Consider the following 19,510-nt stretch of genomic DNA (forward strand, 5'->3'; position numbering starts at 1 on the left):
TCATCAGAAAAACATTTTGTGCTTACCAAAATAACACCTGACTTTGGTTTCGATGATGAGGGCACTCAACACCTTCTGGGATCAGACCCTTAATATGCACATTGATTTTTTATAATGCAGAGCATTGGCACTTGGTTGATACAAGTAGTACTCCTTATTCAGCCCTGCAGGTAAAGAGATTACTAAAATACAGCCTTTACCAAGGCAAAATCATTACTGTAGGCGTGTGGCATTTTAAGAATGTGTATCATGCAGTGTCTTAACATGTTAGGAAGATATGGGCCACATCTGCTCAGACTTTGTGCACAGTAAATATGTTTTTGTTGATAAGAGTTTTACTCTGCTGAGATATGTATCATGATACAGCCTGAAGTTTCCTTTGGGGATGATGAAGACTAATGATTTCCAGAAGCTCTTCAGGAAAATTAAATCCTTTACAAGGTATTAGGTCTAATCATTTTGTAAGCATTTAAAAACACGATGGCCACATTTTCCCCTCAGTTACTCATGTGCAACTACAGGGCCATTAATGGAAGTTTTGCATATGCATGCAGAACTGACAGTACTGCAATTGCACTGTGTAACCAGTTACTGATCACTGTTGCATCATTTCTTGGGAGAAATGCGTAGGCTATTTAAAATCTGCACTAAGGAATTTTAAGCATTGTAATTCTAGAAACAACATATCAAATCTTTCTTGCAGGAGTGGTATAGGCAGCAGTAGTGGAAGATATATGGGGCCAAATTCTGCTCTTAGGTATATCCAATTCATTTTTTTTTTTAACTTCAAGAAAATGTAAAGAATGTCTATGCTAGGCTCTAAGAGCAGAATTTGGCTAATGATCTTTACTTTCATGAACAATAGTTGACCCTTGGTTAACTTGTAATCTTTGTATCTTAAATCTTAACTACAAATATTGTAGGAACTGCAGTGTATCAGCCACTCATCACAGGTGAAGGGATTTCGACCTGCTGCCTCTGCCTACCGAGGGGCTGCCCCCTGCAACCTCAGTACCTATTTAGCCTTACTCTAGGCCTGCAGGGTTTCCAGGCCAGAGCTCCCCAGCCCCTCTGGCCTTCCCCTAGCCCTGCTCCACCTCAGGTACTCTCAAGTTCCCCAGCAGCCAGGCCCTTCTTACTCTAAAGGCAGAGAGAGAGTGTACTCCTGGCTGCCCTGGCCTTCTTATACAGGCCAGCTGGGCTCTGAATGGGACGTGGCTCAGCTGCAGCTACTTCCCCAATCAGCCCAGCTTCTGGTCCACAGCCCCAGCCCTCTCCAAGGGCTGGCTTTTCAGCCCTGTCAGGGTCGGAGCCGGTGACCACCCCACTACAACATGTGTATGTCTAATTATTCACCCCATCTACCGTTTAGCTGTTATTATCAAATGTATTTTTATGGACTGCCCTGACAATCTCCAGATTGCAGGTTTTTGTGTATTATGGGTGTATAATTATGGGTTCTGAGCTTTGATCTTTGGGAATGTGGTATGTTGAGTGGTATATTTTAAGGAATAATAAGGAAAAAACTAGTTTATGTTAAAGATTTGTAAAATGGTTTTAATGTGAAATTGCATATTACTATTAAAATATATATTCACTTTGCTTTGTTTTTCTTTAGCACAGACTATTGTATGCCTTGGAAGGAGGGCACTATCATGATACTATTTTGTCCTTATTTGAAGCTGGTAAATTACACTGGACATATATTTCATGTAATAAGCCAACTAATTCTGTATTTACATGGCAAATTACCTTAGCATCTCCCTTTGGTTCCTCAATAGTGAAATGTGGAAGGACATTTGAAGTGTTGAAGCCTTGATTTTATGCTTCAATTAAGTTTTAGGGACTTACTTAAAATAGTTAGAAGGGAATATTTTAGGTCCTGATCCCACAAAGATGTAAGCACATGTGTAACTTTATGCATAACTTTATGCATATGAGTAGCCGCATGGAATTCATTAAAAGAAAAGGAGTACTTGTGGCACCTTAGAGACTAACCAATTTATTTGAGAAAGCTTATGCTCAAATAAATTGGTTAGTCTCTAAGGTGCCACAAGTACTCCTTTTCTTTTTGCGAATACAGACTAACACGGCTGCTACTCTGAAACATGGAATTCATTGGGACTGCTCAGCTACTTTGTAGCCCATGAAAGTTTATGCTCAAATAAATTTGTTCGTCTCTAAGGTGCCACAAGTACTCCTGTTCTTTTTTACAAGTGCTTAAGGACTTTGCTGAATTGGGGCCAGAGTTCCTAAATGCACCATGTAGAGAAGAATTTAGAAATGTGATGGGAATTATATTGTTTGTTACAGTTAACCACTTGTTCTTTATTTCTGAAAAATGCAGTTTCTCAAGCCTAGATTGTTAATAATATTAATGTTGTATTTTCACAGAGCATGACTTAAAGTCAAATTTAGTTCAAAACCTAGCATTTAAAAACAGATACTTCCTAGTGATAGGGGAACTTTTGCTCTTTAGTAGCACTGAAATCAATATAAAAGTTCTGAAGACATTTTTAGATGTGAATTTGCTGCTGGAGCCACTTTCTAATAGCAGGCACATGCTGCTGTGAAATAGTTTGCATTTCATAACCCAAGATTTACGGGCTCCATGTCATTGCAGCCTATAAAAAGGGGTTGAGTTGTTATGCAACAGTTAAGAGTTGACTATGGAAGGTAATAGAATATGATGACTTTTTGGAATAAACTACAGAAACTATTGAAATGAACATCCCTGTACTTTCTATTGAATGTATTCATTGTGTATGACTTATAATATAAGTGAATGCTAGCATAATCTAGGGTGCTTATAATGTATTCCCAGGATTTTTGTTATATACTATAATATTTGTGCTGTTTGATATATGGATACTGGTTATCAATAACTCACAGTTATGGGGTTTTAAAATATGTCATTCACACTTTGTGTTTTTATGGTACCTAGCACAATGGGGCCTTGCACTTGGTTAATCCCTAAACACTATCATAATTTGATTATTAATAATAATTATTCACAGCCATTTTCATTGTTCTTTTTCTAAGATACAACCACCTTCTCCACAATAAAAACATTAAAAATAAAAGTAATAATAATCATTCACTCAGCATATATAGACTTTGAAGGACAAATGAGTGACCCAGGTCCCAAGCAGTTATTCCCTTGCTGTTACTCCTTTAAAAATCAATTTCCACTTTACCTAAAGGAAAAATTGTAAGATATTAACTATTATCTCAATAAAAGGAGCTAAGCTGCAATAAAGAAAGCAGAGGCTTTATAATTATGCAACACTGACACAACACAGGGCTATAGCAGATCCAGAGTTGCAATATCCCAACTGCAAATTAGAACTTGAAATGTCAGTTTTTAAAATTTAAAATCCAACTTGGTAGTGGCCACAGAGTATTTATAACAAGCATGATATTTCTGTTTCATAATATATTTTGCTTGTCCATCTCTTTGTCCTTTTGTGTTAAAGAAATAGAACTTAATTTTTAACTGAGCCGAGCTGACTGCTGGCAGGCTGCAAAGGCCAAACCCATAGCCGCATTTTATGACAAAATAACTCACCCGAGAGCTATAAACACTCACAATTTAACTTTTAGAATAAATGGTAGGTTTTAAGAAAAAAATTCCCAAAGTTGCTATAATAGGTCAATGCCATAAAAATATGCAGCCAGGAGTAGCCAGTTTGGATTTGCAGAGCAAAAATGAGTAATTTGCCTGGTAGTTCTGAGTGGGTAAGGGCCGGAAGAAAGGAGGCCTAGAAATAGGTGAGAAAAAGCAATGGGGCGCAACATTGGGCAACAGATCAGAGGAGAACATTTGCCTCAGAAATAGGAAAACTCTGACCCATGCCATGAGCTTGCAAATACCCTGCATATGCTTAACATTACACACTGTGAAAAAGAACCCTTTGACGTCAGTGGGACAACATGCAGTGCGTAATGTTGAGCATGTGTGTAAGTCTTCGCAAATTCATGGAGGGAGCTTGGTGATATCACAATTCACATGAGCTCTGCTCTTGTTTATGGTACACCTTTGATAGATGTAATGGAAGTTGGAATCTTCTGACTGTGGCCCTGGTCCTGTGAAGACCCATTGAACTACTCACATGAATAAAGTGACTTACAAATGTAAGTCTTTGCGGGATCAAAGTTTAAATGGTTATTAGAGTCTGATCCACCACCTGTTGAAATCAGTGGACAGTCTCCCATAGGCTTGAACGGCCCCTTGTATCAAACTTCCCACTGCATAAACTGAGCTGCTGCCAGTACTTAGAAAAGATGTAAGAAAAATACTTCACAAAAGCATGATTCAATATTCCCAACACAACCAAAGCACAATAATTGTGCACCTTTTGTGTTATTACTCACTGTACTTACACTAGCTTAATAGTGTAGCTAATACACTAGCCTCTGATAGTTTACAATGGCTGCAGTAGCCTTCATTTTACATGTGTATTCACAATCCAGATGCCCAGCAATATAAATATTATATTATACACAGACACATATTTACTTACACAATGTGGGCTGGTAAGGTGTGGTGCATTGTAAAGTTTTTATTGGCATCTGTCTGAGATGACTGTATTACAAGAGGCAGAGACACAAATGAGTCAGGCAGGTCATCACAAACAAGTGCCAATAAAAACATCAAGGCACACCACTGCATTCCGTAACTGTACAGAGCTCACTGCAGCATCAGGCCCTTCATGACCAACCTGATTCTACAAATGGAGGCACTGGAGAAGTAGGATTAATACAATTTAAAACTCTCTAGAAGTTTTTTGTGCATTAGGTTATGTATTAAAAACAAGGGGAGACAAATGCTGGGAAGTTCTTTTCCCAACCAACACTCTCTCTTGGTTGATGCCTTGCTCTTCATGTGCATCCTTTTGCTTTGCTTCTCTCTCTTCCCCCATCAAGAAATACTAACTCCACCCATGCCACAGGTAGCAAACAGGACTGGAGTGAGGAAGCAGGGAGTGACTTGGTGCTCATTCATTGGCTAGCTGGCAGGATTTAATGACCTGTGTGGGGCTTCTTTCCCAACTATGAAACACTCCTAAAGCTGTATCCATGTTATCTTAGACAAGGAAAATAATTTATTTTTGTGGTGGATCCTTGCCTTTTGCTGTGTGAAATGTGCTAACTGGACAGGAATAGTAGAAGCAGGTCTGTTGGAGTTATAGTGGACAAGTGGAGGTTAGAAGCCCCCAAGTGCAAAATAAGCTGAATTTTTGTCTGTGATTTGCAGTTTTATTCCATGGGTGCAGAAATATACTGTTGCCTTTTATGTGACGGTAATCATGTGACATGCATTGTATAGCACCTTCCATCCAAGGATCTCAGCACACTTCACAAACTTTGATTAACTTTGCCTCACAATCCAGTGTCATAGAGGTAAGTATTATTATCCCCGTTTTACAAATGAAGTAACTGAGAGACAGTGATGTTGACTGACTTGCCCATGTCACACAGCAAATCTGTTGCAGTCAGAATACAGCCTAGGTTTTCTTGATTTAGTCTTGTGCTTACCACAAGACTATCTTTCCTTCCGGGTTATGTGGTATAACCATGCTATTGAAATGTACAAACCAGTATTTACTTTTATTGTTTATAATAATCACTGTTACATAGCATCTTTCATCTGAGGATTTCAACATGCTTAACAAACATTAATTAAGCTTCCCAACCCAGTCTCACCCAGGTAAACCTCTCCCTATAAAGGTAAAATATTTCTAAACAGAACTGGTCAAAATGAGACCCAGAAGGGCGGGAAGCCGTTTGCCCAAATATACACAGTGAGTCAGTCAATGACAGAGCCCAGGCTAGAACCCAGGAATCCTGCTCTCGCCTAAGGCATCTTTCTGTCCTTCTAAAGGAAGCTGTAGTACATGTGGGGCAAAAAAATTTTTAAAGGTATAATAAAATATTGAGATATAGGCATTTTTAATGTATATGAAACCTAATGCCTCTAAAAATTTGACCTTGGGTGGATCAGTTGGTTTGCGTCTTTGGGGGTTTTTTAATGAATGATTTCCATCAGACTAGAGGCCCAATTATAGTTGTGAAAACGCCTTGCTCAGAGTGCCCAGTGCCATGTTGGAATCAGGTCTGGCAGACTGATACTGATGAATTTGTCTGCCGTGTTTGAGGTGGTCAATGAGAAAATTCTGCCATCTCTGCGTAAGTGCTCCCTAACTTGATCCTCTTAACCCTTACTTGAACGGGGTAGGCTTGTTTCATGTGAGTAGTTCTATTGACTTTTAATCCATCGAGGCAAATCTGTTTGCACAAGTAAAGGTTCAGAATCGGAATCCATCAAAGAGGACAAGGCCACTGCACATTCTGAAAGCTGATTGTCATAACTGGCACTGGGAGTGTAACTGAAATTATTCAGAAGGGTGCAGTCAGAGATTGTGTGCAGTCAGAGATTGGAGATCTGGGATTTGCCAACCTATGGCCACCTCCACCCAACAAGTGGCATCACAAACAAGATTTGGGGAGTTTCAGCAGGGACCTCTGAGACCAAGTCAATGAAGGAGCGGACAACCTCCCTTTCTCCTCAGGCACTTCCCCCCAAGACTATATCAGGGCAGAGGAAAGCAGCTATCCTTTCCCCACAGACGGCTGCTCCCACTCCAATGAGTATGCCTGGCCACATGGGAGCTCTCTGGCTGCCTTAGGTCACTGGGAGGAAGCCCTTGCTCCAAGTGGAATTTTCAGCTGGGGAAGCAGGAGCAGCACCAGCACAAAGGCTGGAGATGGGGAGAGAGTCCAGCTGAGGATAGAGAGGATAGCCGTGCAGGTGGGAAGTGGGAGGGTGGAAGCTGGACTGGGGAGTTGATTCAGACTAGAGAGCTTTGATTTGTCTAACTAGGCATGCAGTACTTGGTGCATCAGATTACTGGGGTCTGAGACTGAGTTGGGTTTGCTGTAACTCACATGAGGGTCTGCCCCTGGGATTTTACCTGGTAGTGACTGGGGCTTGCTCCCTTCAGATAAAAGTATTGTCCTATTGCTCAATGTGGTGTTTGTCCTGGGGGTTAACTCTGGCCTTCCCTGTTGTGCAATCAGAGGTTTTGGGATACCCCTCACCATCCCCTGAAGGATGCCCTCCTGACAATTGCAATGACTTTCTCAGTGACAATAGGATCTTCATGGCAATTCATTTTCTGGTTGTAATTGTTTTATCTCCCGGTGGATCCATGGACTTGAATCACCTCTCACGTCACTGTAAATCAGGAGTAGCCATGCTGAAGTCAATGGAGTGATAACAGTGTAACTGAGAAGAGAATCTGTTGCATATGCATGATTTACGTTTCTCTGCTGGTGTTCCACAAGACCAGTTTTGACTTCCCCCTTGCTGTCTGAGATGTCATTCAAAATCATATGCAGCTTTTCACTTTCTACTGCAGATGGTACACAACTGTATTTGTGTTGGTTTCTCATGAGCTAGAAGCAGCCTGTTCAATCCTATTTGCCTGAAGGAGGCTTGGCTAGCATTCCTTATGGGGAAAAAAGAACCGGAAGTAAAAGTTTCTAAATATACCCTTGCTAAATGTACTGATTTTATTCTTTCTTTATGTGGAATTATTTACAGCTACTGTATCCTGTCTGGTTTAGAATGCTTCTTGTCATCTGTCGTTTGAGAACCATATTTCAAATGTTTCAACATTTTCTTTTTACCATTTGTGGAATAGCATTGGACCTTGCCCCAGATCTTTTGACACTTGCCAACACTTATATTGACAGTAGGCTGGATTACTGCAATTCCTTCATAACTGGTCATCCAGACACATCTATTAAAAGATTTAATTAGATACAAAATACTACCCTAGAGTTTTATCACCTTTCTAAATATTCTAGTTGCATTACTCTATTATTGAAATATTTGTATTGTCTGCTGGTTTATGCCCCTCTTGATTTTAAGTTCTTTCTTTTTAGTTTGTTACAATATATATATCCTTGCTTGTTCCCTATCAGTGAAAAATATATGGCTAGTAGGGTTAAGGACAATAAGAGGAAATTCTTTAACAATATTGGGAACGAATGAAATCCTAGCAATGGTAGAGATCACTAGACAAGGCTAGTAAAATTATCAATCACAGTGCAGGAAAGGCTGGAGTATTCAATGAAAATTTCTGTTCTGTTTTGGGGAAAGAAGCAGAATGATGTATTCCTATTTCATATTTCATAATGAAATACCTTCTATTTCATCCATATTCAGGAAGGACGTTAAAGAGCAAATAACTCTGAGGACAGCTTGCACTCAAGAGTATTAAAAGAACTGGCTGAGGAGTTCTCTGAACTACTAATATTGATTTTTAACAAATCTTGAAACACTTGGGAAAAAGGCAATGTGCCAATATTTAAAAAGGGTAAATGGGATGACCCAGGCAACTTGCGGTCAGTTAGCCTGACATTGATTCCAAAACATGGAAAGGCTGATATGGGATCCAGTCAATAAAGAATTAAAAGATGGTAGCATAACTTATGACAATCAACATGGTTTTATGGAAAATAGGTCTTGTCAAACAAAGTTTTGTTTTTCGATCATATCACAAATCTGGTTGATAAAGGTACTTGTATTGACATAATATACAATTAGACTTCTGTAAGGGATTTGATTTAATCTCACATGACATTTTGATTAAAAAAAAACAACCCTAGCACTATAAAAAGTTAGTACAATCCACATTAAGTGAATTAAAAACTGGTTAAGTGATAGATAGCAGAAAGTAATTGTAAATGGGGGAATTGTCAGTGGAGATATTTTAATGGGGTACAGGTTGGGCCAATGCTATTCAATATCTTTATTAGTGATCTGAAAGAAAATATAAATCATTGCTGGTCAAATTTGCAGATGATGCAAAAATCGGTGTAGTGCTAAAACAGGTCAGTGATACAGGCTGACCTGAATCACTTGGTAAGGTAGGCTCATTTGAACAATGTGCTTTTCAACATAGCCAAATGTAAGCCAAATGTATATATATGTATGTTCATATATATAGGAACAAAGTGTATTGGTCATGCATAAAATGGGGCAATGTACTCTGGAAAGCAATGACTCTGAAAAGGGCATAGGCATCATGGTAGATAGCTACACCGTAGCACTGGGAGTTCATTTTCAACTAGTTCAGAGGGTGAGTATGATCCCTGGATGTATAATCAAGTCGGGGTAAGAAAGTGTTATAACCTCCGTATATGGCATTAGTGAGATAATTACTGCAATATTGTGTCCAGTTCTGAGGGACACACATCTAAAAAGATGTTGAAAACTTGGAAGGGATTCAGAAAAGAGCTACAAGAATAACTCAAAGTTTGGAAAACCTGCCTTGCAGCCTTACAGTGAGAGACCAAAGAAGCTCAATCTATTTAGTTTATCCAGTGGAAAGTTATGAGGTGACTTGATCATTGACTACAAGTACCTGCACGGGGAAGAGATTTCTGATAGCTGACGGCTCTTTAATCTAGCAGAAAAATGCAGAATGAGATCCAATGATTGGAAACCAAAGGAAGGTAAATTCAGTGGGAGTGAGGCACCTAAATACCTCTGAGGATCTGGGCATAAGTTCATGTAATGAGCAAAGTAATTAAAATGAAAAAATATAGAAAAATGTATTTTTTTCATTATTTTTTTCCAGTTAGGTTTTTTTTGTAGCTACAGCAAGTAAAAACTGTTGATACTGAAGTGTGATGTTTAAACTGATGGTGTTCCTTTAAGTCTTTGGATTAAAACTGAAGACATCACCTTTCTTTTCTGGTTTGCTGGGAAGTCTATTATTATACACGGCAAAGTTAATTTCATACTGCTTCCAGTATTCAGTTGTCCCATTAAATGTATCATCCTGTAGCCATTTCCTTTTCTCTCTCACAAAGAAAACATCATGAATGGGCCTCAGGGAACTGGTCCCATATTTCTGGGCTCTCCCACAGTAGGTTTGCTTTCTTGTAGGAATCACATCATGCCAGCATTCTGTTCTTTCAGCATTCTTTCCAGGCTTCTTCCTTATGCAGGTCTTTTTTTTTATTTTATTTTAAACATGCTGGCTAGTAGTAACTTCAAGTGACATGGAATGGAAGCTTAAGCTAGTACATTTTTTAAATTACAGATAGTGAGCCAAATTCTGCTCCTGCTTGCAGAATGGGGCCCAGCCACTAGAGTTTTCTTACCTGGCAGTAATGCTCAATACCACAAATCCTTCTGGTAGTTTTTCTCCCAGAAGGGCAAGAGTTTTCTATTGAAAGTATATTTTGAGTAGAAATTCTCTATCATTTATATAACAGTGAATGGGCGCATATTCAAAACTGCGACATTATCATTCAAAAGGGAATTTAGTAAGCAAAGTCAGTACTTTATATTAATTTCCTATTTCTTTATGCTCTGTATATTGTGACGGGACAAGGCCAGATGGCTATAGAAAAGTAGTGGGAGATCGATATATTTGCTCCAGGCTAAACAAATCCCTGGTACCAGGATAAGTGAAATGGCAGCTGCTCCAGGTCAATTAAGACACCTGGGGCCAATTAAGAACTTTCCAGAAGACATGAAGAATGCTAGGTTGATTGGGACACCTGAAGCCAGTCAGGTGCTGGCTGAAACTAGTTAAAAGCCTCCCCGTCAGTCAGGTGGGTGTGCATGTCAGGAGCTGTGGGAGGAAGTTGTGCTGTTGGAGAGACTGAGTAGTACACACCATATCAGGGACAAGGAAGGAGGCCCTGAGGTAAGGGTGAAGTGGAGCTTGAGGAAGTGAGGGCTGCTGTAGGGGAAGTAGCCCAGGGAATTGTACATGTGATGTTTCTAAAAGGTCAGCTACCATAGCTGATACTATTAGGGTCCCTGGGCTGGAGCCCGCAGTAGAGGGTGGGCCTGGGCTCCTGCCCTCCCCCCCCCTTTTGCCCCCTGATTAATCACTGAGACTGGGAGACAACAGAAACTGTGCAAGGAAGGACAACTTCTCCTCACCTCCCTCGCTGGCTTATTATGAAAATGGCTCAGTAGACTGTGACCTCTAGAGAAAGAAAGGTTACGTGGAGGGTCACAGTGAGCCTCTGAGGCTAGCGAAATCCGCCAGGAAACGTGGGACCCACGGAGGCAAGGACAGAGCTTAGTCACAATATGCCTGAATTCAGTCCATGCAATCTGAAAATGGTATTTGTCATCAGAAACATAATGCCTTTTATGTTGAATAAAAAGTTGTATAATTAAAGTGTTTAATTATAACCTGGTTGAATCACTTACCTTTTGAAATTCTTATTTCCTAACAATTTTACAATAAGCTAATGATTGCCAATTTTTGTTTTAAGTATTTCCCCTTGTGTTTATCATTCAGGTTTGCTTTTTAACCCTCTTTCTTTCTTTCTTTCTTTCTTTCTTTCTTTCTTTCTTTCTTTCTTTCTTTCTTTCTTTCTTTCTTTCTTTCTTTCTTTCTTTCTTTCTTTTCTTTCTAGAGCAAAGCCCCAGGCATTCAAACTTAGGCTGTTGTCCAAGTCTATTTTAAAATAGCATTTTTGATCAAAACTTCTTTCAACTGTTGGGCTATGGTCATAACTACTAACCCTGGGTCAGCAAGAGAACTTGTGTTGATAATGGAAACCCCATCTCATCCTTCCTCTCCCCCAGAACACAGACAAGACAAACAGCCATAGAGATTCTGATTTTCCCAGAGAGATCTAGATTACAGTGTCACATGTAAGCTCAAGTGGAAAAAAATTTTGCCGGGTTTTTCAATAACAAGATAAAAAGGGGCCAATCCTTGGCTTTGGGTCTATGACAATTTACACCAACTAAGGATCTGTCCCAAAGTCTTTAGGGTTTCACCTCAGTTCATAGAAAAGACATAAACAGAAGCACATCTACTCTTTGCTACACCAATAAGCAGATGCATTATTAACATGATGGAAGTACAAGCTGTTCAACACCAGAGGCAAAGAAATGCAGAAACTGAAGCAGCACAACAGACAGTTGCTGTTAAAAATTAAAAGACCTGGAATTGATGATTATTGCCTTTCTGTATGAGACAAACAAGATGAGAAAAAGTAAATTTGTACCTAGCTCAGGCTTTCCACCTTTATTGCCTTATGAAACTGTTTATTTTGAGGAAATGCATGAATGCATCCGATGAAGTGAGCTGTAGCTCACGAAAGCTTATGCTCAAATAAATTTGTTAGTCTCTAAGGTGCCACAAGTCCTCCTTTTCTTTTTGCGAATACAGACCAACACGGCTGCTACTCTGAAACCTGTTTATTTTGAGTACACCTGAAGGAGGCTCTGAACTGATGACATATCTGTTCTCAAGCGAATTGGAGAGTAGAAGTCTCAGGGTGAGTATTGCTTTTAGACTCACTTAGGTTATGTGTTCCCTCTGGACCTCAGAGGGCTGTATTTTCTAGAGATTCTTCATGTGACTGGATGGGCAACCATGTGTGTCTGTCCTGGTCTGCCCCGTCTCCTCTCCTTCACACAAAGATCTGTCCCTAGGTGTGTGATATTAGTAGAGTGCTGCGCTGTCATCTTGAAGACTCTGCTTCAGAAATGGTTTGATCTCTTTTCTTGGTGGAGGTTAGTGTGCATTGTTGGGGGGACTGCAATGTTGGAAGGAAATATCCTGCTGAAAACAAAAATTGCTAAATAAAGCTCCTTCCCAGACAGAGAAGAAATTATGGCATCATGTGGATATCCACGTAAGGCTTTCACAACAGGTAGTGCAGCGTTCAGGTTCTAGTCAAGACTGGGAAAAATGCTTCAGTGGTTATTTCATCTTAATCCACTCTCCATATGGAACCCACAGCTGACAGACAGAAGGATAAATTACAAAACTGAATATAAGGAAATTGTAAAATGTGTATTTTACACATTTATGTCCAATAATATTTCATTGTTTTGTTTTTCCTAAAGGTTCTTTGCTGTTTCTCCTCCCCGTGTCTTTCAGCTGCTTTCAAGGCACTCTACAGTACTGCTGGCTGAGAAAGCAGGATAATAACTTCTCTCAGTGAAAGGCCAACAATGATAGTACTGGAATGTGACCACCAGGGTAGGCATTTATCTCTTTGATATTGTCTGTCAGACAATGAGGCATTCTTATTATTCCAACAACCTGTGGCATTTAATCAGGTCACTTCAGGAAAGTTAGGATCTGTTGCCGTACAGTGCAATATTCTGTTTTTAGGATTCTCAGATTCTTCCGGGTACAATGGTGTCTCTTGAATTAAATGATAAAATTATCTAATTCACAGGCCTTATATATCTACTGTGTATTAAATAATCTCTACCCCCTCCTTTTTGTATTTGTTTGACAATAGGAACCACTGGGATTAGAGAGGAAAGGAATATTTAGTAACAAATAAGTTTGAAATGAAAATAGAACAAGGCAAATTTTCATGCCATGCATTACAAATACTCCTTTGCTGACAAGACTCGGAGGTTCGGTCTACATTACCAACTTATGTTGGTAAAATTACATTGCTCAGGGGTGTGGATTCTCCACACCCCGAGTGACTTAGTTATTCTGATCTAAACCCTGGTGTAGACAGCACTATGTCTTCGGAAGAGCTCCTCCTGTTAACATAGCTACAACCTCTTGGGGAGGTGGAGTACCTACGCTGATGGGAGAAGCTCTCCTGTCTGCATAGGAACATCTTCACTAAGCGCTACAGCGGCACAGCTGCACTGGTGCAGTGCTGTAAATATAGATAAGCCCTGAGTCTACAGACTGTACATTATTATAGCTTCATGATTTACTCCTTCCTACCTCTGGATAGGAAAGTATTTACCAGAAAAGAAAGTAGTATCTCTAAGATAGGATAGAAATAGATCTTACTTAAATATAATTTCACATAGTTTTCTTCATTCCATCATTTTTTTACCTGGAGTTTATGCAGATAAGTGGTTTGGTGGATAGAATAAAATGTTAAAATTGGAAATGGGTGTAAGAAAGCATGAGTCATACTCCTAGCTTGGCCACTGGCTCACTGTATGACCTTGGGCACGTTACTTAGCCTCTTTGTGCCTCAACTCCCCAGTCTGTAAAATAGGGATAATGTATTGGTAAAGCACTGAGAGACCTCACAATGAAAAATCACTATGTAAACTCTAACTATTATTATTTTTGGTTAAGTATTGCTACAAAATTAGAGATTTTTTTTTATTTAAGGTATCTCCCAAGTGGTCCCAATCTGACAGGAACATCTTTGCTATTGTAGTGGTCTGCACAGATAATGCAAGATAAATACAAGGCTAATTGCCATGAATACAGATAGGGCAAAGTCTTCATGCTGAACAGTCAGTCTGACAACAGTGTGTTCCTTCTGCTGCTGGAGTGAAAGGAAATATTTCAGCTTCTCTTCTTTTACTGTGGGATGTAAGGAAATTCTGTGGTTATATTTCTGTGATGAATCATGCAGATGGTAGCTAATACACAGAATTTTTAGACTATAGATCCATCCTTAACTATAGGTCGATGTTCCTGCTTTTTTCAGGGGAACGAGGTTTGCTGACATTCTGTATATCATTCCACTTTTAAATCCTCCTTGCTAAATAATTTACTGAGTAACATCTATGTATTTAAACAGCTTCTACTGAGTTATGTGTGCCCAGAAAACATACAGGAGATCTCTGAGATCTATATGAGAGATGACAGATTTGCAGGGGCTAAGTATAAGTATTTGTTTGTGGTGAAATATAATATCCTTACATGGCGTTGAAATAAATGAAAAGCAATTAAATGACTGAGTGGGTAAAAATAATAGTAATAACTACTTTGAATTGGTTTCCAGATTTCTAAAGTCAAACATGCTCTTCTTGTTGAACTAGTGCCCCAGTACATCTAATGACTAAATTGTCCAGCTTCTCATATATTTCTGGTGTGTAAAGAACCAATTTGTACATGCAAGCCTCAAGATCTTTGCAGTATGCTCATAATTTTTATATGAGTTTGGAATCCTTTGTGAAGAGTTCAGGAAGTGGATAAATTGCCTGAGATACTTTCTGGTGACTGAGTGGTGTGTCTGAACAGGAAACATATTGCAAAAAGTTTAAAGAGGGTTATAAATAGAACATGTTCTGAGAAAAAAAACAGTATCAAAAAAGCAAATTCTATTGATCTTGTCAAGACCAACAGTGTACATGGACAGGATTTATTACATGAGGCCAGAATTTTCTGTGAAAAATTGGCTTTTGATTTTAAAAACGGAAAAATATATTAGTTTAAGAAATCTTAATAATGCTCATATTTTTGAGCTTTTAGCATATTAATCTAAATGTCCAGGGACAGCATAATGATTGTTAAGCTTTAAAATAACCTGCCTTGGCAGCTAACCTTTTCAGGCTTACTTTAAGGAGTTCAGGAATATATTTTTGAAATATATCTGCTAAATTACAAAATATTAAAAGCCTGACTTACTGTGTATTCCACTGCAAACAAACTGGGTCATATGTGCTTTCTCATAGTATGTAGTACAGCATGGAAGATGGGAGTGGAAGCTAGGAAATCCTGAATTTTAATATAGGCTCTGTCATTAAACTGACCATTCATGTTACCTTGACCTCAGTTTCCCTAGTACAGTCATTTGTTTTTAGTTTGGCTCATCAGCAAAGGTATTTTAACAAACTGAGGCCCAATTCAGCTAGGCACTTAAGCATGTTCCTTGCCTGAAGTTTATGAGTAGTTCTTTGGCCCTGTCTACAGTCTAAATCCAATTGATTTTTTTAAAAATGGAGTTAGTTTAACTCAATTGAAAATCCTCCTTAGCACCCACATGGATCCTATTCAGCAGTTTATCAATCATCTTATCTGGTTCTGTTGGAGCATAGGCTACTGCCACACTGGTGATTTGACTGAAAAGAATAAATGTATTGTTTTGGGGTGAAGTTATTTTGTTAACACAGAAAAAAGTGTGGTGGCCTAGTGGAAATATATTTTACTACAACATGAGTGATTAGTGTTTGAGATGAAGCTCAGAACTTTGTTGCTCTGGAGCTTGATCCAGAGCTCATCAATGTCAATGGAATCTTTCCATTGACTTCAGTGGGCTTTGGATCAGGCTCATGGTTACTAAGAGATAAGGGAGCTGAAGGTGTAACATATTCAGCCTCTGTAAGTCAATCTACTTGCTTTGTTCTCAACTGACCTCCCTCTGGCCATCACTTAGGCCTTGTCTGCACTACAAAATTAGGTCGATTTTATAGAAGTCGATTTTTAGAAACCGATTTTATACAGTTGATTGTGTATGTCCACACTAAGCGCATTAAGTCGGCGGAGTGCATCCTTACTACCATGGCTAGTATCGACTTACAGAAAGGTGCACTGTGGGTAGCTATCCTGCAGTCTCCACTGCCCATTGGAATTCTGGGTTAAGCTCCCAATCCCTGATGGGGCAAAAACATTGTTGTGGGTGGTTTTGGGTACCGTCAGGCCCCCCTCCCTCCCTCCCTCCATCCGTGAAAGCAACGGCAGACAATCATTTTGCACCTTTTCTCCTGGGTTACCCATGCAGATGCTATACCATGTCAAGCATGGAGCCCGCTCAGCTCACTGTCACTCTACATCTCCTGGGTGCTGCTGGCAGATGCAGTACTGCATTGCTACACAGCAGCAGCTCCTTGCCTTCACGGCAGACGGCAGTAGGACTGATAGCTATTGTACATCTCCTGGGTGCTCCTTGAAGACCTCGGTGAGGTCGATCGGGGCGCCTGGACAGACATGGCTATCCTCCTCTTACAGCACCGAATGGGAGCCAGAGACTCCAGGTGATTCTCTTCTTTAAGTTTCATCTCATGGAGATTCAGTCCTGCCTGGAATATCATGTGAGCTGGAGGCTTCTGCCTCAGGCTGCTCTCCCAGCTGGCAGCACCGTGCGGTTGCACCTACCCCAGCTTACCCCTTGCTCCCATGGCTCATGAAGCATGGACAGTAGTAAGGAGCAGTTCAACTATAGGCTGAACAAGTGCAGAATGGTGGTAGAATGTGTCTTTGGATGTTTAAAAGCTCGCTGGTGCTGTTTGCTGACTAGGTCAGACCTCAGCGCAACCAACATTCCCATTGTTATTGCTGCTTGATGTGTGCTCCATAATATCTGTGAGAGTAAGGGGGAGACAATTATAGTGGGGTGGGAGGTTGAGGCAAATCGCCTGGCATCCAATTTTGAGCAGCCAGACACTAGGGTGATTAGAAGAGCACAGCAAGGCGCACTGCACATCAGAGAGGCTTTGAAAACCAGTTTCATGACTGGCCAGGCTTTGGTGTGACAGTTGTGTGTGTTTCCTTGATGCAAACCTGCCCCCTTTGTTGATTTTAATTCCCTTTAAGCCAGCCACTCTCCCCGCTTCAAAATAAAGTAACTATTGTTCTGAAACCATGCATTCTTTCTTTATTAATTTAAAAAATTGAGACAATGGACAAGGTAGCCCGGGTGCGGTTGGGGAGGAGGGAAGGACAAGACCACACTGCTTATTGTAGCCACACTAAAAATCAAACTGTTTGACAGCCTTCTGTTGCTTGGGCCATCCTCTGGAGTGGAGTGGCTGGGTGCCCAGAGCCTCTCCCCCCCTGCATTCTTGGGCATCCGGGTGAGGAGGCTATGGAACATGGGGAGGAGGGTAGGCGGTTATACGGTGGATGCAGCGGGGTCTGTGCCCTTGTTGGCTTTCCTGCAGCTCCAACAGATGCTTCATCATGGCCATTTGCTCCCGCATTAGCCTCAGAATTGTGTCCTGTCTCCACTCTTCGCGCTTACTTAATTATTTCCTGGCCTCTGCCACTGAATGCCTCCATGCATTAAGCTGTGCCCTATCAGTGCGGGAGGACTGCATGAGCTCGGAAAACATGTCATCGCGAGTGCGGGTTTTTTTGCCCTCTAATCTGCGATAATCTCAGGGACGGAGATAATAGGGGAAGCATAGAAACATTCTATGCGCTACGATTCTGGGGGGACTGCATGGTCACCTGTGCTGCTGAGTTCGCCACGCTGACCAAACAGGAAATGAATTTCAAAAGTTCCCGGGGCTTTTCCTGTGTACCTGGCTAGTGCATCAGAGTTCAAAGTGCTGTCCAGAGTGATCACAATGGAGCACTCTGGGACAGCTCCTGGAGGCCAATACCGTTGATTTGCATCCTCACTACCCCAAATTCAACCCAGCAAGGTCAATTTTAGTGCTACTCCCGTCGTTGGGGAGGAGTACAGAAGTCGATTTTAAGAGCCCTTTAGGTCGACGGAACGGGGTTGGTTGTGTGGATGCAGTCATTTTTAAATGGATCTAACGTGGCTAAATTCAACCTAACCCCATAGTGTAGACCACCTTAGAACACCTTGAGTAAGAGTTGTTATGCAGAATGCTCCAGGTGGTGACAATACTAGTGAAATAAAGTGTAAGGGAAAGAGAAGTGCTCTGGGAAAACTCCTCCAAAAAAGAAACCCAGTAAAATCCCTGAATATTAAGTAAAAAGAAAAGGAGTACTTGTGGCACCTTAGAGACTAACCAATTTATTTGAGCATGAGCTTTCGTGAGCTACAGCTCACTTCATCGGATGCATACCGTGGAAACTGCAGCAGACTTTATATATACACAGAGAATATGAAACAATACCTCCTCCCACCCCACTGTCCTGCTGGTAATAGCTTATCTAAAGTGATCATCAGGTTGGGCCATTTCCAGCACAAATCCAGGTTTTCTCACCCTCCACCCCGCCCCCACAAATTCACTCTCCTGCTGGTGATAGCCCATCCAAAGTGACAACTCTTTACACAATGTGCATGATAATCAAGTTGGGCCATTTCCTGCACAAATCCAGGTTTTCTCACATCCCCCCACCCCCATACACACACAAACTCACTCTCCTGCTGGTAATAGCTCATCCAAACTGACCACTCTCCAAGTTTAAATCCAAGTTAAACCAGAACATCGGGGGGGGGGGGTAGGAAAAAACAAGAGGAAATAGGCTACCTTGCATAATGACTTAGCCACTCCCAGTCTCTATTTAAGCCTAAATTAATAGTATCCAATTTGCAAATTAATTCCAATTCAGCAGTTTCTCGCTGGAGTCTGGATTTGAAGTTTTTTTGTTTTAAGATAGCGACCTTCATGTCTGTGATTGCGTGACCAGAGAGATTGAAGTGTTCTCCGACTGGTTTATGAATGTTATAATTCTTGACATCTGATTTGTGTCCATTTATTCTTTTACGTAGAGACTGTCCAGTTTGACCAATGTACATGGCAGAGGGGCATTGCTGGCACATGATGGCATAGATCACATTGGTGGATGTGCAGGTGAACGAGCCTCTGATAGTGTGGCTGATGTTATTAGGCCCTGTGATGGTGTCCCCTGAATAGATATGTGGGCACAGTTGGCAACGGGCTTTGTTGCAAGGATAAGTTCCTGGGTTAGTGGTTCTGTTGTGTGGTATGTGGTTGTTGGTGAGTATTTGCTTCAGGTTGCGGGGCTGTCTGTAGGCAAGGACTGGCCTGTCTCCCAAGATTTGTGAGAGTGTTGGGTCATCCTTTAGGATA

General features: G+C 40.7%; 1 long non-coding RNA gene across 1 annotated transcript in view; it reads left to right on the forward strand.

Moving 5' to 3' along the window:
* The window catches only part of LOC140913833 (uncharacterized), a 37,662-nt gene extending 24,291 nt beyond the window's left edge, over positions 1-13,371 (forward strand). The window contains exons 2-3 of the long non-coding RNA XR_012159668.1: positions 12,222-12,330; positions 12,905-13,371. This is a non-coding gene — a long non-coding RNA (uncharacterized LOC140913833). The remainder of the gene's footprint in view (positions 1-12,221; positions 12,331-12,904) is intronic.
* The last annotated feature ends 6,139 nt before the right edge of the window (positions 13,372-19,510 follow it).

Source organism: Lepidochelys kempii, chromosome 6, assembly GCF_965140285.1.
Source record: "Lepidochelys kempii isolate rLepKem1 chromosome 6, rLepKem1.hap1, whole genome shotgun sequence".
Classification (NCBI taxonomy): Eukaryota; Metazoa; Chordata; order Testudines; family Cheloniidae; genus Lepidochelys; species Lepidochelys kempii.